At 51.6% G+C, this 24603-nt stretch overlaps 2 pseudogenes; one reads left to right on the forward strand and one right to left on the reverse strand.

Moving 5' to 3' along the window:
* Positions 1-499: 499 nt before the first annotated feature.
* LOC135905191 (U2 spliceosomal RNA) lies at positions 500-679 on the forward strand (annotated as a pseudogene).
* Positions 680-16996: 16317 nt separating this feature from the next.
* On the reverse strand, positions 16997-17175 carry LOC135905212 (U2 spliceosomal RNA; annotated as a pseudogene).
* Between the last annotated feature and the right edge of the window lie 7428 nt (positions 17176-24603).

Below are 24603 nucleotides of genomic sequence, written 5' to 3' on the forward strand. Positions count from 1 at the left end.
CGAGAAAGCGATCCTAGCCTGCGACTGCCCGAAAACTTCCAGCGTCAAGCCCGCCGAGACAGCAACTTAGCATAACCTCGCAAAACCTAGAAGAAAGGGGTTAACCGAGGGGCCAGATTTCTATTAGTCGTATCACAAGAAGCCAACAAACACTGGTGTCAGTGTTTGTTGGCTTCTTGTGATATGACTCGCAAAACCTAGAAACGGCTTAGCCAAGCCTACCAACAACTTAGCACAACGAAGCATAACCTCGCAAAACCTACAAAGAACTTAGGCAAGCTACGTAAAAGCTAGGTGATCACAAGCTCCGGTGTTGACTCCAGCTTTGCACCACCAGTGCAAGCTGCGCATTTTTTTTTTGTATACATTCGCGTGAACGACGGGACCGCACTAGGCTCGCGTGACGTTTCGACGGGACCGCCACCACGGCAGGCTGGTAGGAAACGAGTTAGGCAACCGCTTAGAACGCCGACGAAGGGAAGGCGGCGCGTACGTAGACATGGCCGACGCAGGTCAAAGTGTGGCATCTGTTGTTATCAGCTTAATACCTGATACGGGTTCTATTTGAACCCAAGATACTAAACCTATTTTTGCAAGTTGGCGGAGTGCTTGAAGCCTGCTTTACCTCCACCGCGGGTCGGCCCTGTATTGGACAATCTGCGGCATCGGCCCGCGGTTTTTGCACACGTAGGAGCAAAACTTGCGGAACCCCAGGCATAAACAGCTTCGCTGAAGAAGGGTGTTTGGATCAGTGCGCTTTTCCCTACTGCTACTGTGTACATTTAGTGACGCAGTCTAATGAACAGGCTGAATTAAGCGAAAATCTGTTTTCGAATTTCGATAATTATTACGTACTACTGTAAGAAGTCGACCATGGCCTGCTTAAACTCGGCCGCGGGGGCCTGCATAGGAATTAAACTTTGGCCACTCTGTTTATCGGTGTCGAGGCCGTCGGGTCTCGCTAATTTCGACTAGTTTTTAACACAGCTGTCTTCGAACCACTCAAAACTTAAGGTTAGACCACACGCACGCTTGCCAGTACGTGCACACTCTTGGCCGCTCCTGGTTAGGCGCCTTAGCAGACTTCGTTTCGTAATGAGCTATCGATAGCACTTCAAAATGCGCAAGTTGGATGTGGTTACTATCTGTCAGTCAAGCTGGTGCAAGACAAAGCCGGTCCGCACCACGTAGCACAGCCAGACAGTAGCATATGAGCCGCATACAAAGTAAACGCTGCAGTTACATGTAGCTGCGGTCTGCTACGTATATACCGCGGCCGCCGCAGTGCGCCGGGATGAGCCCACTGGCTGAGCGCACTGCGTCTTGTTGAGGACAGCCGTATTTGGCTAAAAGTTGCTCGAGTGGCTTACATTTGGTGCGTCGTAGGCGCCAAAATCGGAAATGATGGTGAACATTCAAGATCAAGTTTGAACTGCGTGCCACGGTGACGTTCAGTTGTGGGCACACCCCGCTCCGCCGTAGCCTTCACGGTGCAAATCATTGAAGAAGGAGCGGAAGCACGGCGAACGGCGTGTCTGATTGTCAATCACTGCGCTTCTACTGAACGCACTGAACAACTTTTTGCGGCAATGTATTTTTGAAATAGTCTAATTTAACTTGAGATGAATTTCATGACTTCGATAAAGAGTAGTTCAGGGCCCCTTTTAGTCGGCGCACCCCCAAATTTCATTTGGCCAACCCTACCATAGGCTTCCCCATGCATTTTATGTGGAGCCGGCAGCGGGAATTGAGAAGGCAGATCGAGCTGAGGATATGGCGTGTCCCAATATCCATCAGAACATTATGGTGCTCAGCACTCCTTGTGAGGAGCGAGCGAACAAGTATGCTCGAATAAAAGCTATCAACGTTCAAGGCAAAATATACGAAGTGAGCGCTTACGGAACGACCGCCCACGACACAGTCAAGGGCGTGATCAGGGGCATAGCGCTCGAGGACAGCGAAGCCGAAATAATGCAGCAGATTGTTACCAAGTGCAACCCCCTCGCCGTGGGAGCGAAGCGTATCGGGAACACGACGACAATAATCGTTGTGTTCAACGGTATCAAGGTTCCCAAGTATGTGCGTTATGGATCCACGCTCTATCCGTGCAGTCTCTACAGGAAGCAAATAGAAGTGTGCAAAGTATGCGGCAAGGTCGGCCACAGGCGCGACGTGTGCCCCACACCAAACGTACGTGTTTGTCTTTCATGCGGTGTTTCTAATCCCAGAGAGGGCCACAAGTGTGTCCCCAAGTGCAAGCTCTGTGGCGAAGAACACCCCACTGGAGACCGCCTCTGCAGAGCCAAATACAAGATTCCGTACGTCGTGCGGCGACGGCGATGGGAACGCCGTAACGCCGAAGAACAGCGAAAGCAAGCACTCGAATCAAGCGCCTTTCCACGCCTAGGACGCTCCCGCTCGCGCAGCGCTTCCCGTGGCGGGTCCCGCAGTGCGTCGCGCCACGCATCACGTTACGCTTCCCGTCATGCCTCGCGCAGCGCATCCCGCGGCCGTGACTCATCGGACAGGAACAGTTGCGGCGCAAAGCGATCGCGCTCCCGTGACAAAGTCAGCTGGGCCGACGTAGCCAAGGGCGAAGTTAAAGGCAGCAGCGCCAGCTCCAACAGCGCCACTAGTGGCCGAAGCACTCCGAGCACCTGGCAGGCGTGGACTACCAGCCCCTACTACAAGGAACTCGAACAACTCCGCGCAACCAATGCGACCCTGGTAGAAACCACGCGCCGGCTTGCCGAAGAGCTAGCCGAGGTCAAGAAAGAACTTCAAGCACAGCAAGCCCATAAAAGGACAGAACCAGCTCAGTCACCCGAGACACCTACACCCGCCACCGACACGCCATCACACCAAGGCATACAATCAATGGACACAACCCAAGACGAGCCCCAGGAGGAAAAGACCACTGATCCAACCCCCAAGAAACGAGCATGCACTGAACCAACACCCACCGTTGTCCCCGAGCAGAACTCCGACACGCTATCGCACCAAGTCACAGAATCAAAGGACAAAACCCAAGACGCGCCCCAGGAGGAGACGACCACTGACCCAACCACCAAGAAACGAACACGCACTTCATCACGACATTACAAGGACCTGACCCAATTGGAAACTCAGCTCGAAGCCAAAATTGAAGCGCTCGCCAACACCTCGCCAGCACGGCTGCCGTGACCGACCAACGACTGGCACGGCTGGAGGAACTGATCACCACGTCCTTCCGCACCATACAAGAGCGTTTCGAATTCATTGAACACACCCTCAAGCCCATAGTCCGTAGCCCCATCTTTTCAGCGGAATTCGCCAAACACCCATACCTCCAAGAACAGACGCAAGCCCCACCCTCGCCAGAACTATGTCCCAACACAAATCCACAATAGCATCACTACCGGGCCTTACGGTCTGGCAGTGGAACTGCCACAGTTACAACAACAAGAAAGCCGTGCTGCAACAACATATTACCACAGTCAACAAGAAACCCGACATTATCCTGCTGCAAGAAACGGCGACGGTGACCCCCACCCTCCCTGGGTATCGCGCTCACGTCAGCCAAGCGGAGGGACGGGGCGTCTGCACGTTCGTCCGCAAAGGGCTCACGTTCATCGAGCACCAACTCAAACAAGGCCGCAGCAGGGTGGAATACGCCTTCACCGAAATCATCCCAAGCAAACAACGGAAAGGCAGCCTGTTCATCGCCAACATCTACAGTAACCCCAAGCACCAAACACAGAAATTCAAGACCCTACTACACACAGCCAGCACCCAAGCCAGAGACAACACGTTGCTGATCGGAGGGGACTTCAACGCCGCCCATCGAGCGTGGGGTTATGTGAAGGACACGGCCAAGGGACGGGACTTATTACAGGATACCCTGGACCACAAATGTGTCCTAATCACGGACCCCGCGCATCCTACGCGCATCGGCAACTCCGTAGCACGAGACACCACACCAGACCTTACGTTCATAAAAAATGACCACACGGGCAAAGTAACATGGCACAACACGGGCGTCGACCTGGGCAGTGACCACTACATCCTCGAAATTACGATACCCAACCAATTACGGAGCAATACCGTTATACACAAGTGGACGGACTGGGACGAATTCCGTAAGGGGCGCCTCACCACAGCACAAGACATCACAGAGATCGAAACCTGGACTGCGGAACTCCGCGATGCAGTGCGCTCAGCCACAAAGTCCATAGAAACAGACGAGGACGTCATCATCATGGACAGCCGCCTGGCCCATCTGATAGAGGCCAAACGTTCGATACAGGCGCGTTGGAAGCAGCACCGGCTGAATCGCAAATTGAGGAAGAAGGTGGCTGACTTAAATAGGGCCATTGAACAACATTGCATGCTCCTGTGCCGTCAACAGTGGAACGAGATCTGCAACCGAGCTGACAGGGAATTGCACCGCAGTTGTACATGGAATCTATTTCGGCACCTCCTAGGCGAAACAAAGACCAAGTCAACCCAGCGAGACCGCCTGGCCCGCCTCATGCACACCATCACACAACAACAAGGAAAAGACGCTGTTATCAGGAGCCTGGAAGCCAAGTATCTGCCAGACACGCCAACGGAAACCCACCCGCCGTACGGGGGGCTGCCCAACGCGTGGCTAGATCGAGACATCACCATATCAGAGGTACGGGTAGCGCTGCACGAGCTCAACACCCGCTCAGCAGCCGGCCCAGATCTCGTTACAAACAAGATGCTACGCAACCTGGACGACGCTTCGATAGAGGCCCTAACCGACTACTTCAACGAATGCTGGCATTCGGGCAAGCTCCCCCGACAGTGGAAAACGGCTAGAACGATCCTGATTCCGAAACCGGGCAAACCACTGGACATCGGCAACCTGCGTCCCATCTCGCTGACGTCCTGCGTGGGCAAGGTGCTGGAGCACGTGGTCGCCAACCGTTGGCAGGAATACCTAGAGAAGGAAGGCCTCTATCCTGACACGATGATCGGCTTCCGGCGCAGACTCAGCACACAAGATGCCATGTTACAGCTCAAACAAGAAATCGTCGACAACAAGACACAAGATAGCAAAGTAATTCTGGGTCTCGATTTGCAAAGTGCATTCGACAAAGTCAAACACTCAGCCATATTAGGACAAGTATCAAGGCTCAACATGGGGGTAACGAGCTACAATTACATTCAAGACTTCTTGACCAACCGCACGGTGGAACTGCACGCCGGAGACCTCAAGCTCCCCGAACACAAGCTCGGCAGTACGGGTACTCCACAGGGTTCGGTTATATCGCCGTTGGTCTTTAACCTCGTCATGATCGGGGTAGCGAGGGCAGTAGCGGGGACCGGCGTCCGGCATACGATCTACGCCGACGACATTACCCTGTGGGCGGCCGGCGGCACCGACGCCAGCATCGAGCAACAGCTGCAAGCGGCGGTTACCGCCATCGAGCAGCACCTTGATGGCACAGGCCTCATGTGCTCGCCCGCCAAATCCGAGCTGTTCGTCCTCACACCGCTTCGACCGGGACGGAAGCGCGCTCCTCTTCGCGAGTGTGATCACATCAAAATTGTGACTGCATCGGGGCAACGCATCCCCGAAGTTCCCAAGATCAGGGTCCTGGGCCTGCTGCTCAACAAGAGCGGCCGCAACGACGAGACCATCAACAAGCTTACCACCAAGGCAATGGACGCCATCCGGCTCATACATCGAGTCTCTGCACGACGGGCGGGCATGCGTGAAGACAGTCTCGTGCGCCTTGTCCAGTCGTTCGTGATCAGTCACATCGCGTACGTTGCGGCCTACCTTAACTGGCACGTCACTGACAGGACCAAGATCAACACGCTGATCAGACGGGCTTACAAGGTGGCACTGGGTTTAATGGAGACCACGAGTACGGCTCGGTTCTTGCAGCTCGGCGTCCATAACACCCTAGAAGAAATAGCCGAGGCGCAGCTCAGCGCGCAATTCGAGCGCCTCTCTACCACCAAGACGGGCCGCAGTATACTGACGTCCCTGGGTTACAGCCCCCAAGCTCCCAACCGGCAACCGTGCGAGATCACAGATGAGGCGCGGGCCCACATTTACGTGGACCCCATCCCGAAGAACATGCACCCAGAATACAACCAAGAACGGCGGCAGGCGCGGGCCAAAGCCCTCACTGAACAACACGCCCAAGACCCGCACGCCCGGTATGTGGACGCCGCGGAATACAAGCGGGAAGGCTTCGCGGCGGTGGTCGTTGCGGCGGCTACCGGCACCAAGACAACGGCGGCGAGCGTGCGGTGCACGAACGCCACAGACGCTGAGGAGGTTGCCATCGCTCTGGCGATCACCGAGGCCGAGTGTCGCACCGTGCTCAGCGACTCGAGGAATGCCGTGCGCAACTTTGCCAAGGGGCGAATATGCGCGCCGGCGGCCGCCATCATCGGCAAGCTCCAACTTCAAGACCGCGGCAGCACCGTCCGTATCAAGTGGTTCCCGGCGCACGCCGGCGAGTGTGCATCCTCACCGAACCACAACGAGACGGCTCATTCGGAGGCACGAGCGCTTACTTTCCGTGCCCCCGAGAGTGACCGTTCCGTGTGGTGGTTCGAAACCAAGGACAGATTGACCAGTTATGCCGAAGTAACCAAATGTTACTGCTTAGCTCGACGGACAATGCCGCCTCCCCACCCGGCACTCAGTCGGGAGGAGGCCGTAATCCTAAGACAAATACAGACCGCGTCACTCCTCGCCCCCGCAATGCTTCACGTGCTTCACCCAGAGCTCTATCCAAGTGGGCTGTGCGGTGTTTGTGCAGCGGGTCCGGCGGACCAATGGCATATCATGTGGGACTGTGCCAGGTTCCCGACGGCAGCTACCTCCAGGACTTACCCGCCAGAACTTCAAGGTGCACTGCAGTCTGCAGACAAGGAATCACAACTATGGGCCGTCCAGCAGGCCCGGGGTGCGCTCGAAAAGCACAAGCCTCATGACCCACTACAAGCGGGCCCAACTGGGCTAGTGCAGAGTAGGGTATAACCCCGGGTCGACGCTTGGCCAGCGTCACGACACGTTACATCGTCGTTTGCCGGCACTTCATTAAAGTTATCCCTATCCTATCCTATGTGGAGCCTTGTGTATCCCTGTATGCATAAATCCGATCATATGGGTACTCTCTGATCAAATTCTTGTCTTGCTTGAGCGCAACTCAATTTGAGTACGAATGAAAAAAGCAAGTGACAGGATGAGTGCTTACTTCCAGTTGGCTTTATTCCATGAACCTATGGTGCAATAGGGTGATGAAATAAAACCAGCTGGAAGTTAGCGCTCATCATGTCACCTGCCGTCATACTCAAACTCAGTTGCGCTACAAGTAGACAATTTGAAGCACAAATAAACTCTCTCATTCAGCAATACTTGTTAACTTCTCTGATAAAGCTTCTTTATTCTTTAATTGTGTCTTATCGCTTATAAAGCTGCCAATAATCTACATTTGCACTGTTGTAATGACTAAATCTGTTAACTTCGCAAATTACGCATTTTTGTGCGCATACAAGGCATTAGATTTTTCGAGTGACAGATTTTGCTTGCTAGTGTACTCGTCAAAGGATGCTTACGCATTAAAAAGGAAGAGGCGGAAGGCATTGCTTAGATTCTGATGTGCTTATATTGTGACGGTAGCCATTCTTCTCTTGGCTCGGAAGAATAAGGCCCAAACAATGAAACGTTCCTTTCCTTCGAGCGCTTCCTAACCTTACGTGAGGCCTCCTTACAGCGAAGGACCGATGGAGGAAGCAAGCATACTCTGAAAGCTCCCTTCACCCGTCCTCACGTAAGGAGCGGTTGCCGCCATGCCTGGGTTCGAGATTATCTCTTAAAAGCTTTAGGCGAACACCAGAACACCCCTATTCAATAAAAAAGGTTGTATCGTCGCACAATCTCTAAGTTGATGAGCTAATATAGAGAAGCGTTTTTAGACGCTTGAGACGCTATTTTTTAGTTTTGTTTACTAAATCTAAAGAAGTAGTGCATTACAGTGTGAAACTTGATGTGCTCCAGCAACGCTGGCACGCCGGCGTCGTGCAACGCCTAGCAACGCTTCCATGCCGCACGCGTGACTGAAACGAACGTGCCTGGCAAGACGTACCGTGCTCGCGCTTCTCCGCAGGTGGGCGACAGTGCGCATGCGCAAGCGAATGCCACGTGGTTAAGCAGTGAGGTGAAGCGCTCGTTCAGGGCCAGGAGCGGCGTAAGGACGCATGAAGGTAGCTTTGGAGCTACCTTATGCTTAGGAAGCACCAAGGAAGCCTTCACCGAGGGCGCCTCAGTAAGGACCCTTTCAGAGTGACATAAGGTAGCCTCACTGCAATGAAGGCTTCCTTACTGAGGTAAGGAAGATTTCATTGTCTGGCCCTAAATGTTTCAAGAAGGAACAGCTAGGGGTGCTTTCTGAACTTCAGCACTGCAGCTGCTACCGACGTAACGTGCAGACTCAAACATTACGTTTTCTTAACGCGAAAGCATCAAATGGCCCGTTGCGTCAAAAAGCCGGCACCTGTAGCAGCATAGGGGGCACCTAACTTACCATCAGCCGCGACGCCACTCCGTGCGCGCGCCTCGACGGGGTGGGAGGGTGCGCATGCTGGCGCGCCACGTGTCGCGTGAAGGAAGAGGGCGTCGCCGCGACGCCACGTCACCCGCGCTCTCGCAAGGCTGTGTTATCCGTGCGTTCGTTGTCCGCGAAAGCTCTCGCCTGCGTTCTAACTTCGCCTCGGTAATCATTATAGCGAAATGAACGTATAAAAAATCCACTTCCATTCCACCCTGCGAAACTGGATGTACAGCGAAGCTGTTGCCGACGTTAGGCATGTACCACCGCCCCAACTGAGGTTAGACGACGTTAGACAAGTACCACCTCCACAAGCTACGTACGTCACGTGCGCATGCACGTATGCGGAAGTGCAGCATACATTCTCATTCTTCTAGGCGCTCCGCCAAGCGCAAGTGCTTTATTGAACTAACTAAATTTTTCAAAGTAAATAGCGTCAGAAAAGTCGTAGAGTACGACTTACAAACAGGCTGCACACATGATAGGCTCGGACTGTAATTCGAATAAACGAGAAAAAATAATTCTGTTACGTTGAAACTCAAAAACAAGGCCCTGGGCCAACTGCCGTTCGAGGTCTGTCTGAGTGACTGCGGTCGCGATACTGTTTGGGGTGAACACGAGTTTACGAAAAATCCCGACCAACTAGAGGCTAACAGCTTTGCCGTGAAAAACAGAATAAATTCGAAAGGAAAAACGTTGGCGGCATTGAGTTTCGAGCCTATGACCCCACGCTCAGAAGCCGAGTGTCGTACCCATTGGGCCAAACCAGCGCCCTGGCCAAGCCTCTCAACGTGCTCGCTTGCCCTCGAGTAGTTCATATCTCGAAGGACCGCTCAGCGGCGTTCAACAGGACAATTATGCTTTCGCATTCACAACTCATAGGAATCGTTTAGGTGTCCAAGGCTTTTTCTTTAAAGCGAAAGCTTTCCTGGCCGTGAACTTGCGATTTCGCCGTGGCCGTGCTCTGAGGAGGCACATGACGTCACACCGCTTTCCTACAACGCGTTCCTCGCCGTTGCGATCGCCTCCGCTCGCTTCGCCAGCTGCGTCGCATGCATGATAACATGTCGGAGGATAGAAAGGGAGAGCTCGAGTGCGCCGCAACCACAGTTGAGGCGGCAGTATGGGCGGCGACAATTCTAATAAGCAGGAGGAGTCTTGGAATCGACATCGAAACGAGATGAAAAGAAAATGAATCGCCTAGGAAAAGACGAACAGCGTGCCGAACGACTGGCTAAACGCCGTAACATAGCTAGATAACCAGACCAACCTGGACTTGCAATCAAGATTAACCAAGGCTAACCATGCTATGCCTTAGCTTTCGCTACGTATATCCTGTCATAGCCGAGCTAAGCCACTGCCAATTTTTTAATCATAGCATCTGATTAGTGCTGTGTTTGTTTATTTTATTTTCCGACTTGATTAGGCGTAGTCTGCCATTAGGGAAAAAAGGAAGAGAAAAATTAAGTGCCAACGCTTTTTAGCGCTTTCTTCGATGCTTCTTTATCACTGGACATGATATTTCACAAGATAAATAAAATGCTCGTTCCGTTGACGCCCCACGGCTTACTTTCAGTTGTTTTAACATAAGCGAAACACTGACTTTGATCGAATTTTTTGCACATCTGAGAACTTGACTAACCTGTGCCGTATCCCAGGGTGGACTGAGGAAGCCGATCGCGGGAGAGAATTGGTGGTGGTGGTGGGGGCGGGGGGGGGGGGGAGGGGGGGGGGGTGCGATAGACAGCTATCCAATTACTCACCGAGCATTTTTGTATATCTTGCGGAGTTGGGCCCGCATACACATTCGCGAAAATGTTCCTAAGCTCCAACTTCGCTATAGCGGATGCATACCAGGTGAACGTGATGTCGCATTTGTCATATGCGAAGACGGCCGGCCATTTGCAAGCAGCACTAACACTAACACGAACGAAAAGTATATTCTGAATTATTGTGAATTCGGTCTCTACTACTCGTGCGGGAAATCGCGGTCCACATGTAGTTTTTCAGTAGCATAGTAGTGATGTTTGCAGTAGTACAGTTAACAAAATATTCTTTTTCTGACTCTTAATGTGCATTATCGCTGTCTTCTGGTGCCGTAGTACAGGGCCGGTATTCGTAATGAAGTTAATTCTTACGCTACAAGTATTCGTAAAAAAGAAAAAAATCCTGGGCACTCGCGATGTCGGGCTTCGGCCAGGCAATAGTAAAAAGCACCTACAAACGAAACTCTTTGTAAATTAGGCACGAAATAAATATGAGACGAAAGAAGAAATTCTGACAGCGGGAAGCAGGCCATACAGGATGCAAACATGCCACTGTTGCAGTAGAGGTTGCCGTCGATGCGGACGCTTGACTGCACGCAGAACTTTCTGTCTTCGAAGAGTCACACGAGACTGCTGCCGGCCTTTGCCCTCTGCTAACATTAGAGGGCCGTTGACACTGGACCAACTCGAGAAGAAAGTCAAGAAGTTACTTGTTATACGGCCCGCCAGCACGAGATAATAAAAAGAAACTATCCGTCCAGCGAAAATTTATTTCGCGACGCCGCCTGAACCGAGCTCTGGCACCTTGTCCTTGTGCGTCGTTCGCACACAATGTCAAACGCCCGAGGGCTAGCCGAGAAACGCCTCGGCCAACTACTCGCCGCCCCGATCGGGTGTCGTGCAAACAGCGGCCGTCGCAGGGCCGCATGCGCGCGGGTCTGGACGACGCACGCGACTCGGGGAGCTCCGCCGCTGGCGCGCGAGCGTGCCACGAGCGCTCGCCGAAGCCTACGCGGCGGCGAAGAAAGTCTGAAGAAATACGGTCCCTCTTGCATTTCTTCACGGGGAGGGCGGCTTGTTTGCCTCCGCCACCCGGTCTGCTCGGCGGGATGCCTGGCGGCTGCGGCTGTGTGCTTCTCGGATGTCATTGACCTGGGACCTGGTTCGAAAGTGACTGGCGCTGGCGCATTAACCCACATCGAATCAGGAAGCACGGCCCGGCGGCGGCGGCGGCGGCCGCGTGCTCCAGGTAGCACTGTGTATAATGCACGCACGCACTCTGTCTCACTGAAAAGGTGCACTACGGAGAAAGCTCACGTCACCAAATCGGGGGGCGCGGTGGTGGTAGACTCGCGGTTCGCGCATCTGCGTGCGGGTACGTCACCCGCTTTAGAGTAAAGGAAGTGGCTTCGATACGCGCGGAATGTTTCGTTTGTGCTTTCACCACAGCCGCTATATTGCGCTGCCTCACCGTAGCGACAAGGCGGCGTTAGTTCTCCGCGCTCGCCGACTGCCCCGGCCGGCCTCGCAGCACCCAAACGCTGCACGGCATAACGCGAACAGCGCACAGGAGAGCCAGAGAAAAACGCAGAACGCCGCCACTTGGGCGCTTCTCCTGCTGCTGCCGCCGCCGCGAGTCTTCGATCGTATATATAACGATGCGCGCTGGTTACGCGGACGGCCTGTACGCGTTAGCGGCGAGCGTGCGCCAGAGCCAGGAAAACGATCTGGCGTAATAGATGGCCGGCTGGGCCGAAAGCAGGCGCGGGACCTCTCGCTAATGCACTCACGCCTGCTCACATGCGAAAGAAGCGTTCGTCTGCGAAATTCTCATTACTTGTAATCTCTCTCGCTTGAGCACCTTCACACAGCGCGGAGGCATGGCACGGTATGGTACACCGTACGGGTTCGTATGGCATGATATACCGTATAACGTAGGTGCGTAGCTTAATACACTACAGCATAACACACCTGCCGCGGTGACTCAGCGGCTGTGGCGTTGCACTGCTAAGCACGAGGTGGCAGGTTCGATTCCCGGTTCGCGGCGGCCGCATTTCGGTGGTGGGTGAAATGCAGAAACACCCGTGTGCCGTATATTGGGCGCACGTCAGACGATCCCAGGGGCAAAATTAATCCGGCGATGCCTCATTATGGCGTCCCTCATAATCGTATCGCGGTTTTGGCCCGTAAGACCCCACAATTTATTTAATTTACAATTTGACATGGTATGTTACTGTTCCTTTAGGTGCAGTAAGATATTTTATGAACTTATTACGTAACGACCAACAGTGGACGAACAAGGAAAGCCTCTGACTCGAGGCAACGTTTGGACAAGGAAACTTGTCTTCGTCAGGATAGCGCTGCCAGGATGACGAAGACTGTCGGAATGTTGCATCAATCTTCCCTTGTTCGCTGTGACTCTCCTACTTTCTGTGTACTATTTGTCCTGTTTGGCCATTACGTAGTGTAATTTATAGCACACTGCAAAACTGCACTGCGTAATGCAGAGCGGTACCATATGTGACAGTAGTATAGAGCTCAAATTACGAGAACTAGAGTCATAACGTACCAGCCATCCATCGAGCCATGTCCCTTGACGAAAGCGTGCCTTTATATACCTCTCAGGTTTTTATTTTTTTTATGTATCTAGCATAGATGCGTCTAACCGCCTTTGTAAGGAAACAGCAAAAGCAAAATTCATGGCGACTTCAGCGCTGGTAATGCTGGTCATACAAACTCGGCGAACTGCGAGCGCCAGGACGTCTTTGGCGCACGAAATCACAAAAAAGATATGACGAGATCCCGTGCACCGCGACATGTCGCAGCTAACGAAAACAATGAAAGCGGCAAGATAAAAAAAGAAAGAAAAATAAATGTTATTGCGGCCGCTCTTTCACCCTTTCGGAGGCTGTTCGGAGGTTGTCATTTTCTCTCTTCTCCCTGAATATTTTCATTTAGTAAATGCACCAACTGAAGACGAGGCAGATCCACTATATAGCTGATTCAACGACTTTTTAGAGCTTAAACGCCAAGAACAGAACTTCCTTCTCAATAATCCCTTGACTTTTTAAATGCACTTTCGCCATCGAATTGAATTACGTGAAACCTTGCAAGGTGTGGAGAGAGTCGTGAATTTGGCATCCATATCCTGTACAGGCAGCATGAAGCTACAAATAAAGAAAGCCTGGCAAAGAACGCTTAGAAGTTGAAGGAGAATTCGCGCTGTTCGTCCTGAGGCGGAGTTTCTTACGCGTAGCTTTATGCTACGGTATACACAAGGTGGATGCGAACTTCCGTGTCATCAGCTATGCTTTCCACATGAGCTATGCGGTAAAAGAATAAAAAATTGGACTCGTTGGTAAATGTCCATTATTCGTATCACTCAACCAATTCGTCGATCAATCAAAACAACAATCAAATTTTTGCATCTATTCAATTAGAGAGCGTTTTCTTTTGCTATATCCCTCCCCCTCCCGTTTGCCTGTGGGTGGCACCGGTTTCGAGATGAGTTGGTTGATCAACGTGTCCGCGAAATTAACCTCCAGGCGCACTCGATTCCCTGGCCAAATCCAACGACAGTGGAAGACGACGCCACGTACAAAAAGCAAATAACTGAACACTAGAAGAACATCAGGGAAAACCTCGCTATTTTACCCCAACCTCATCCTTCACTCAAAACGGAACAAGCACGTGTCCTTCGCGAAGTTCAAACGAACACTCTTCTCACCCGGCTAACGCTCTACAACTTCGGTTGGCGTAGCACAGCTCGCTGCCCCAACCGTCCGGAGATGAGGGCAGGTGCAGGACACATTCTGCCCTCATGTAACGCTGCCATTAGCTCTCCTTATTTTCTTTACCTTTCCCCTCCTTCCTGGAGCGCTTGGGTTCACTCGCACTCGGCTGATCAACAACGGGCCGAACAAGCACTCTTCTTTTCTGGGCCTTAGTGTTGACCTTAAATAATGTTTTCCTCCTCCTCGTCCTCCTGCGCCAGACTTGCGGTAAGAATGCACTGTTGTTTCACTTACTCTTTTAAGAAAACTGTTATTATTGTTTTATGCATTGAAGCACGACGTCTTTCGTCGTGCTTCAATGCATAACGTTTCGTCGTGCTTCAATGCATAACTTTCGTTGACGTCTTTCGACGCCAAGGTCTTTCGTCGGACCCCTTGGAATTTAATATCTCGAAACTGGTATCCTGAATTCGTTCCAAGTTCGTACACTTTGCGAGCTCACTGAGAAACAACTCATAAATTGCAATATGTGCCGTAAAAAACGTAATTGATTAATTAGTTAATTAGTGTTTTCAATTGCCGAGAAGTAACGTCCACCTCACCAAGCAATTCGGTTCATCGGTTAGAATGTGTGCTATTTGCCGCAGGCGATTTAAAAAAACATGGTGCAGCTAAAAAAAATAAAACCCACCTGGTATATATGTAGACATATGTATACATATATGTATGTACACGAAAGAAACGAAAAGGCTTACACAATCGCGTTGTATGTCTCTAGTCTTCCTGTGTGTCAGTTCATCGGCTCGCTGGTCGTATGGGTTAGAACGTCGGCCCTGCCCTTAAATTGGAGCTAGTGTTAATATATGAAAGGCCAAGAAGAAGTGACTCAAAAAAAATTGTCATGCAAAATCTGCAGGAATATGTCAAAGATTAAGCTTGGAAAGAAGGATACAGATTCCACCTCAATTGCACCAAGATGTGCAGGGGAAAGACAGGACCGGCACAGGGCGCAGGTCGAATGCCTGCGTTCCACCCACCAGCTGGTCTGCCTGCCCTCCCTACGCAGCGCCCTCAAAAAAATGGCGACAAATGTAGACATTCACCTACAAACTGTGCATCAACGAGGGAATTAGGAGGGTCCGAGACGCTGCTGCCACGGAAAATGCTGTGTGGCTGGAAATCTGCAATAAAATTATTATTATTATTATTATTATTATTATTATTATTATTATTATTATTATTATTATTATTATTATTATTATTATTATTATTATTATTATTATTATTATTATTATTATTATATGGAAATTGCAACACATACCTACAATGTACAGAGAGGGGAACAAGGTTGGGGGGGGGAGGGTGAGAAACAATAAGATGACAGGCCACAAGGACTAAAGTAAAGCAAGGCCAAAGAAAGTACTATTGAGTTTTTCGACGACATATCATGAACTTGACTTACGCTTTTCTTGCGTTAACGCATGTCAGTCATAAGACATTAAAATGTTTAATGAAGCTGGTATTTCGCCGATGTTTAACTTAGTGGTGCGCTGCGGAGGAACCGAAACCAACACGGCGTCCATCCAAACGTGCAGTACAACTCTTCGCGCTTCAGACCTCCTCCGAGGACAGCTCTGCGATATCCAGCTGCTTCAAGGCAGTCTATAGCAGGCAGCCATAATATGCCTTCACGTCTAAGTATAAACGAAGCGTTGCGGAAGCAAAAATGCGATCGGTATCGTTTCCTGCTTTCTGCCTCACAGGTCGGAAACCGGAAAGTTCGGCGATCGAACACGCGCAAGTATAAATTAATTGTATAGGAAGATCTCGGTTCGTTTTAGCGCGTCGGCGATCGTCCAGCCCTAAGCCGTTTGAGGTTTAAGTCTGTCTGACAGCCTTCACACTGGAAGTAGACGGCACCAGGAAAATACCAGAACGCCCATTTCTGCTGCCCGACTCAATTTGGGACGTCTGTACAATGGACGCCAATGCCTAATGGAAGTATGTATCTACGATCCTTGCGCTAATCTGATACATCAAATGCAGCATTCACCGCATTCCACGACATCGCGCCGTATATGCTATATTTGGAGCGCTAGTAAAAAGACTACAAAGGTGGGTCATATGCACATATAGTTAATCCGCGCTGGAAGTTTTCATGCGTGCACGAACCAGTACAAAGAAACGCTGAATTCACTGACTATGAAAGACAGTATAGCGTGTGACATCCTGGAAGCAGTTTAACGCACGCATCACCGGAGAATACGCCAGTCCGTATATACGCTGAACTGAAAGGCCACAAAGAGAAAAACAGCGCGGCCAAATAATCCCGTAGCGACGGAAGTCAAGATGCGATTCTGCTCTTCAGCATGCCTGTCACCATTTCATCTTTATTCATGGTAAAGGAGGGCGAACAAATATACGCTGAAAACCTACACATATAAACAAGCGCTTTTTGTGTCTAAATTTTCTGTGTCTGTTCGCGCCCCTTTGCAATGAATCTGTCTATAGCCCAGCTCTCCACTCTCTTGCAGTTCATCTTTATATGTATACCGGCATCTCACTCGCGACATGTTTAATGGACTGTCTCGAAAAAAGAAAAAAAGAAGGAAAGAGCTACTAGATTAGTATTCAAGGCGCAAACTTCTTGAAGACACGTCCGATACGAGCACTGCCCAACTATCGTGTGTCCGATAACGCTCCTCGGCTGTACACGAGCGTGCACCACGCATATATGACTGACACAGACATTCGATAAATTTCGGGCTGCAGTGAGTCGATCCTCCCGAACTTTTTGAAACATGGAACGACTTGCACCACATTTGGGCAGAGAGTCACCCAGTAACTATAGCTGTAAATCTTTGTACAGTGAAGCTGCATATGGCTAGTTTCCAGCGGATCGATGTCCGTAGACCAAAAGCCGTGGGTCGATTCCGAAGATAATGCAACACCGGGCCGACCCGTGGCGGATGTTTAGCAGGCTTCAAGCACTCCGCCAACTTGCAAAGATAAGTTTAATATCTCGGATCCAAATAAAACCGTATCAAATATTAAGCCGATATAAACACATCCTACACTTTGACCCGCGTCGGTCATGTCTACGTTCGCACCACCCTCTCTTTGTCGCGTTCCAAGCGCTTGCGTATCTCATCTCTTTTCTCCCCCTACTTTCATTCCCTACCCCCTGTGCAGCGCGGTTGAGGTGTCCTCTGCTGAGAGACAGTTACTGCGCTGCACTTTACCCCAACCTTTCCTTCCCATCATCAAGAATCTCCTTCTCTCTCCTCTCCTTCCGCTCTCCCGTGGTGGCGGTCCCGTCGAAACGTCACGCGTGTCTAGTTTGCTCCGGCTCCTCGGACCGTCGTCCACGTGAATGTACATAAAAATACGGGGTAAATGAGACCGTACATACATGTTCAAAATTATGTGTCACCTCTGTGTCGTATATATGCTGAACAGCTTCGCTGGTCATCCACCTTGGCAGAGTGGAACGGCTCATGATTTTTATATCCTTTTGCGACTTTTCTCCTAAAGCTTGCAAGAGTCGGCATAAATGTATGTTTATACGTACATCAAAAAACGGTCTCAGGGCCGGCGTACAGTATAACGATTCCTTTCGACCGGTTCTATGCCTTTTCTCATCACCCACCGTTCACGACCAGCCAATACCGCTGGAAAAGTGAGCGGAGCGCCGCTCGGACCACTGACCAATCGCAGGAACGAATAGCATTGGAGCGGAATCGTTACATCACCCCGAAATCGCGTATTGAAATGTCCTGAAGTAGTGATCCTCATCTATAGCATTGGATGAGACATCTTCAGCTGCTCAATGAAATCGCATCTCGATATATATATATATATATATATATAGCGCATCAGACTGTGGTTTCCGATGAAAGCGACTCACCGTACGCCTCCGCTGCTGCAGCGAAAGCGCCGCGTGAATTATTAGCAACTCACGCATGCTGCGACACACCATTAGAGTTTGTTTACGCGAACTCGCAGTGAGTTTGCACGTGACGAGTAATGCATGGTGGCTTATTCAAACTTCTATTCACTCGGGCAACGTAAATTACAGAGCGCACTGGCGGGTACAGGCTGCGCGGGGCGAAAGAAAAGTAACGAGGACCGTATAAATTATGCGAACGACAATCATTAGAAGCGCACGCGAAGATATCAAATATATGGTGCAAGAATCCATTGCCTCTGCCGCCGCCGAAGAAGAGAACGCGCCCGGAGGAGTCACGCATTTCCCCGCATGCATTATGCAGACGTTTGATTCGATTTTACGACATGTTGAAACGGTTCGGGACGCGTAAAACGACTAAAAAGCGACGGGAACTGCGCAAGCAGTGCACGCGAGACAGAGAACGAACAGCGAGCAAGTGCGGCGCTCTGGTGCAGCTCCGGGTCCTTTTTCTTTTTTGGAGCCGCAGGTCGAAAAGTGGGACCATGCCGCGGAGCTCTACGCGCCGCATACGAGATAAGGAGGAACCGCCGCCTCTGACTCAGCGCGCGTTAGCGCATGCGGCAATGGCCTCGAGTGTGCGCGTGCTTGCGTCGTCACGGCCCAACAGGCGCGAGTTCCTCTGGAAGTTTTGAAGTCGCCCAGTTGGAGAGCGAACGCGTAATGAAATTCGTCGCGCGCACGAAAGTGAGAAACGAGGAACATGCGGGTGGCTGTGTTCGTTCTGGACTCAGTTCAGTGCAGTACAAACAGAAGAAAAAACATTTAATGCTTATAAGAATTGGGGGCGGAGAGGTCGGCGGGTCTGGTTCATGCTGGAGCGTTGCGATGAGGGACATTTAAGGATCAAGGAGGATAGGCGGCGACTCATATCGTACAACGATGGTTATCGATGCGTCCGTTGTATACGACATAAGCCATATGTATAGCCAGTACATGCGCACATGTGTGTACAGAAGTCCGTGGCAGATACGTATGTGTATACCCTATACACTTACTCAATTTATGCAGCCTGTGACGATGCGAAATTACACTGCACTGCGTGTTAACATTACACGCGGTGCAATGTTATATATGCACATTATATACGCAGCAGTGGGCAGGCCACATACTAACACGTTTTTTTTGTTCTTTTTTTGCGGGCAGGGGGCAGTTGGGGGGGGGGGGGTTGATGGAGGGGACGTGCCCCACTCTACGCCCCCCTCGCCTATGCCAACCGATGCTCATTGCACCCGGCGAGTTCCCCACGGCTCGTTTCTCAGCTGGTGGTCAAGAAACCTGTTTCCTGACTTCGTGTACTTGCTCTGCAGTCTACATAGTGCTGTTTAGGTAGGGTCTAGCCACCCTAGTTTTGGAACTGGCACGTTCCGACACTACACTGTCCTGTCCGACACTGTCCGACTCTACACTGTTCCTGTCCCAGATAGGCGACAGTGTTCGTGAGCTCGCAAGCATGTCGCCTAACGTTTTGGCTAACAAAAGTGGAGCATTAGGCTAGTTGGTAATCCGTGGTAGAAACGACACACAGCGCGAAGGACAGAAACTGAGAGAGACTACACACACTGCGCTGAGTGCGTCGTCTCTCTCAGTCCTTGTAATTGTAATTCTAATTATGGGGTTTTGCGTGCCATAACCTCGATCTGATTATGAGGGATGCACTTGTGGAGGACTCCGGATTCGGCCGCCTAGGCCGACATTTCATTCCGCGACCCCCTCTCCGTCCTTGTGGCACCTTCGCGCTGTATGTCGTTTCTACCATAAACGTTTTGACGGTGAGGTGACACGCTGGCGCCATCTACTGGACGCGCCCCGTTGACGTCTGCTCCAGTAAAACCATAAAATGCCTGGAGAACAGAACTAGGCCGCTGGCTGCTAGGGAGCAGCATGGCCACTGCAAATGCTGCAGTAAGCGGTTAAATGAGCTGGTCCTCGTACGAGGAAAGGAAGGCGAGGTCCAAATTGCAACACGCCGGCAAACTCAAATTCATGGATGGATGGATGAAAAACTTTATTATGGTCCTTTAGGGCGCGCCCTAGCGCGCAGCGGGCCGCTCCCACGTCGGGACAGAGAGGCCGAGCCTCTCCGCTGCGTCGCGGGCCTGTTGGACAGCCCATAACTGTTCTTCGAGGTTGGGGCTGTGTAGGACAGCATCCCAGCGTGAAGAAGTGTTACTTTCATCACTGCGTAACGCGGGGCATCGCCAGAGCATGTGAGGTAAGTTCGCCAAGTCATTGCATAGTGCGCATGCATTTGTCGTCTGAATTTCGGGGTACATCTTGTGAAGTAGTAGGGGGTTTGGGTATGCCCCCGTCTGTAGAAGCCTTAGCGTCAAAGCCTGAGGTCTATTGAGTTTGCAATGTGGGAGGGGGTAGATCCTCCGAGCCAAGTAAAAGTGCTTGATAATTTCGGTGTACGAGGAAGGAGAGTCCCGATTGTCAGTACCCCCGGCGTCACGCTGCCCGGTAGCTACGCGGTTGATGATCCCTCGCGCAGCTCCGTGTGCCGACTCGTTGAGGTTGGGCGGGGCACCCTCGATCTGTCCCATGTGAGCTGGAAACCAGATCAGTGTGTGTGGCTTGATTTCTTTGCTTCGTAATATCCCTAAGGCCAGCTCGGAGATGGTTCCTTTGGCAAATGCCCTAACAGCTGATATGGAGTCACTGTAGATTGATGTCCTCTTGTTGTCCAATAAGGCCATCGCTATTGCAGCCTGCTCTGCGATTTCAGAGGACGTCGTCCGAATCGAGATTGCGTTCGTTATTTGGCTTTCATGATTTACGCTAACTACAGCGAAGGCCTGTCCGTCGGCGTAGCGCGCTGCGTCTACGAAACTGTTCTGCGAAGCCCGTTCACGAGCCTTTTCTAGGAGAGCCTTCGCGCGCGCCCGACGTCTTCCCACGTTGTGTTCTGGATGGACGTTTCGTGGGATAGGCGCGACAGTGATGCGGTCCCGCTGCTCTCGAGGGATGCTGCAGAACTTTGTTTTGATTACTCTGGAAGGAACGCCCAGCTCCTGTAAGATGTGCCTTCCAGCTTGTGTGGTAGATAGCCTGATGAACTGGGCCCTCTCCTGTGCTTCCGCTATTTCCTCTAGCGTGTTATGCATGCCAAGTTGAAGTAAGCGTTCCGTGGGAGTGTATATGGGGAGGCCGAGAGCTCTCTTGATTGCCTTCCTGATTAATGCATTGAGCTTATCCCTTTCCGATCTTTGCCAGTTGTGCATGGCCGCGACGTAAGTGAAATGACACATTACGAACGCATGTACCAATCTCACGAGGTTATCTTCTCCGAGGCCTTGCTGCCGATTGGCCACTCTTCTGATTAGTCTGATGGCATTGTCCGTCTTCTTAGTGAGCCGCAGCACTGTCTGGTTGTTTGAACCACTCGACTCTACCATCATGCCGAGAATCCGGATAGCATCCACCCTCGGAATATAGCCTCCGTCTTTTGTGCGCAGTTTTATGTCGCATTCGGCGAGTGGCTTCCATCCCTTTGGTTTCGGGCCTCTGCGCTTGGGTCGATAAAGTAGCAGTTCCGACTTGTGCGGTGAGCACCGAAGGCCCGTGGACTCAAGGTATCTCTCGGTAGCATCAACCGCCTCTTGCAGGGCCGTCTCTACCTGTCCGTCACTACCTCCCGTACACCAGATGGTAACGTCGTCTGCGTATATGGTATGAGTGATACCGTCAATAGCAGAGAGTGTCCGGGATAGACCGATCATGACTAGGTTAAAGAGGGTTGGGGATATGACTGACCCTTGTGGTGTCCCTTTAGACCCCAGCTTAATCATGTCTGAAGTCAGGTCCCCGATCTTAAGGGTGGCTTCTCTGTCTGACAGGAAAGATCTCGTGTAGGAATGGAAGTGCTTCCCCAGGTTTAGGCTCGAGATTGTGTTTAAAACGCACGAGTGAAGAATGTTATCAAATGCCTTTTCCAGATCTAGACCTAGTATGGCTCTCGTGTCCCGCGTATTACAGTCAATAATGTGATGCTTGATGAGCTTCATCGCGTCCTGCGTCGAAAGTCCCACCCTGAAGCCGATCATGTTGTGTGGATAAATGTCGTGGTCCTCCAGGTAGCGTGAAAGCCTGTTTAGGATTGCGTGCTCAGCAACTTTCCCCACGCACGATGTGAGCGAAATTGGGCGGAGGTTATCGAGGCTAGGCGGCTTGCCTGGCTTGGGGATGAGAATGGTGTTGGCAGATTTCCACATTTCCGGGACTTTACCACTGCTCCACGCTTGGTTAATGATGTCCGTTAGGTATTCGATGGACTTCTCGTCCAGATTCCGTAGAGCTTTGTTTGTGATCTTGTCCGGACCCGGAGCCGATCTGCCGTTGAGGGCGTGGAGCGCCTGCCTGATCTCCTCAATCCCGAATTCTGCGTCGAGCTCAGGGTTCTCGGAGCCTCCGTAGTCAGGGGAAGGTGGTGTAGGGCACGATGCGACTGATAGGTACTTCTGTACGAGTTTCGATAAAATTTCCTTGCTCGAATATTCTCGCTTGGCTGTGTGTAGGGTGCGCGCCAGTGTGTTGCGTTGGTTGGTTCTAGTGTTCGTCTCGTCGAGGAGATGCTTTAGGAGGTTCCAGGTGCCACCGTTGCGCATCTGCCCGTCGATCGAGTTGCACACCTCATCCCATTGCTGTTTACAGAGCGCCCTGCAGTGTTCCTCTATAGTTCTGTTGATTTCCGATATCCTTTTTCTGAGCCTGCGGTTGAGCCGTTGTCCTTTCCACCTGGCGAGGAGGGATTGCTTGGCCTCCAATAGGTGAGCGAGACGGCTGTCCATCTTTTCCACCGGGAGGTCGGTACAAACCTCTTTGGTGGTAGCTTTGATGTCGTGTCTAACCTGTGCAACCCATTGTTCGAGGCTAGGCTTGTCCTCACTCTCCATTCGCTCTTCCCTTATTTTGCGAAATTTGTCCCAGTCTGTGTACTGGAACATGCGCTGTCTCTTCTGGTCGACTTGGAGGTGCGTGGCCAAGATATAATGGTCGCTACCAAAGTCTACCCCGAGGTTTGTCCACTTGACCGCTGCAATGCTCCTGACAAAGGTGAGATCCGGTGTCGTGTCACGGCTCGACGATGTTCCGCATCTGGTGGGGAACGCTGGGTCCGTGACTAGCATCAAGTTTAGGTTTAGAGCTTCACGCCAGAGGTCCTCCCCCTTTTTAGTGTTATATGGGTAGCCCCAGGTGTGGTACGGCGCGTTGAAGTCACCAGCTATGATCAAAGGCAAACACAAATTACAGTAGCAGAATGCACCTACACCTAAGTTACAAGAACTTCAAGACGGCTTGGGTACGGAAATGTCCCTAGACGCGAAATACAGCCAAACTTCAAAACGCCACGAAACTAAGAGACAGAGTGACGCAAGGCAGCCATCAACAAAATCAATGAAGCTGAAACAACAGCAGCAGCAAAAAAGCAAAGCTTGGCCCTATATTATCACCCCAAGCCGGAACCGTGCCCATCATCACACTGCCTAGGAGACAGACGCAGCGCCCTTCTGTTTCAGGCCCGCACAGGCGCTCTCCTCACAAACCAACGCCGCCACGAACTATTCGACGTGGAACCGACATGTCGCTTGTTCGGCGCACCAGAAGAAACCTTCCCCCCTGTTTTACAGCAATGCCTGAGGCTTCCCGCAGATCCTCGATCGTGTCCCCTGGACGAGGGCCCACTGTTCACACCGAGGAGGACCGAGCTGCGCGCGCCGGGGCCACGAAGACCCGGTTAGAACAGTGGGAGCGGCTGGGCAGGCGCGCAGAAAATCCGGCACAAAACCCCAAACAAACATCGTCCAGCAAGAGCCATCCCATCACAGCAACAGTGAACTCAGACAGTTATTTACCTTGCTCAGGCTGTCGACTCTTGTGTCCCCTGTTGGCGGCTGCCTAGAGTATAAAAATATCATAATACGTACTTATACATACACATGGCGCACATCACGTACCGGCTGCTACCTGCTCTGCCCTTGAACGCCCGCGCGCTGAAATGTTCCATGGTGAGAGCAGGGCTTCGTTCACAATAGAAGTCTGACCACTGTTAGTGCCTTTCGATACTGCGTGCGGCGCAACCTGAAGCGGTGATCCATTGCGAAGAGACGTGTCTTGCAGAGCCATTAGTTTTCTCTGCGTTACTTAAATGCATCGCAAGTGCTGCGCCTGGCTGGGAAGAAGTAGATCCCACCCCGTTGAACTGGAACGCTCTGCTGGTTGCTAAGGACGCACAGAACAGACGAACCCGACGCGTCGCAAAGCTCGCGCCGCGCGAATCCTACCCGTGCGTTATTGTGACTCGGCTGAGCGCGTTTCACTTGTACGTGCACTACTAACCAGCCGCTATATTAGCCCTCATAAGTACCAGAACTCAGCTGTGACCGCCAATATTGACGCAGAGACTACTTGGAAAAGACAGCCGATGTTGAATACCTATTAAGGCGAATCCCGGCCACATTGGTTATCAAGATACTATACAAACAAGCCCGTCACCGTCGGTTCTGCAGCAGCTGTCAAGAGTCGCCCCACAGCTTGCCCCCTTGAGAGTGCCTCCC

This window comes from Dermacentor albipictus, chromosome 1, assembly GCF_038994185.2.
Source record: "Dermacentor albipictus isolate Rhodes 1998 colony chromosome 1, USDA_Dalb.pri_finalv2, whole genome shotgun sequence".
Classification (NCBI taxonomy): domain Eukaryota; kingdom Metazoa; phylum Arthropoda; class Arachnida; order Ixodida; family Ixodidae; genus Dermacentor; species Dermacentor albipictus.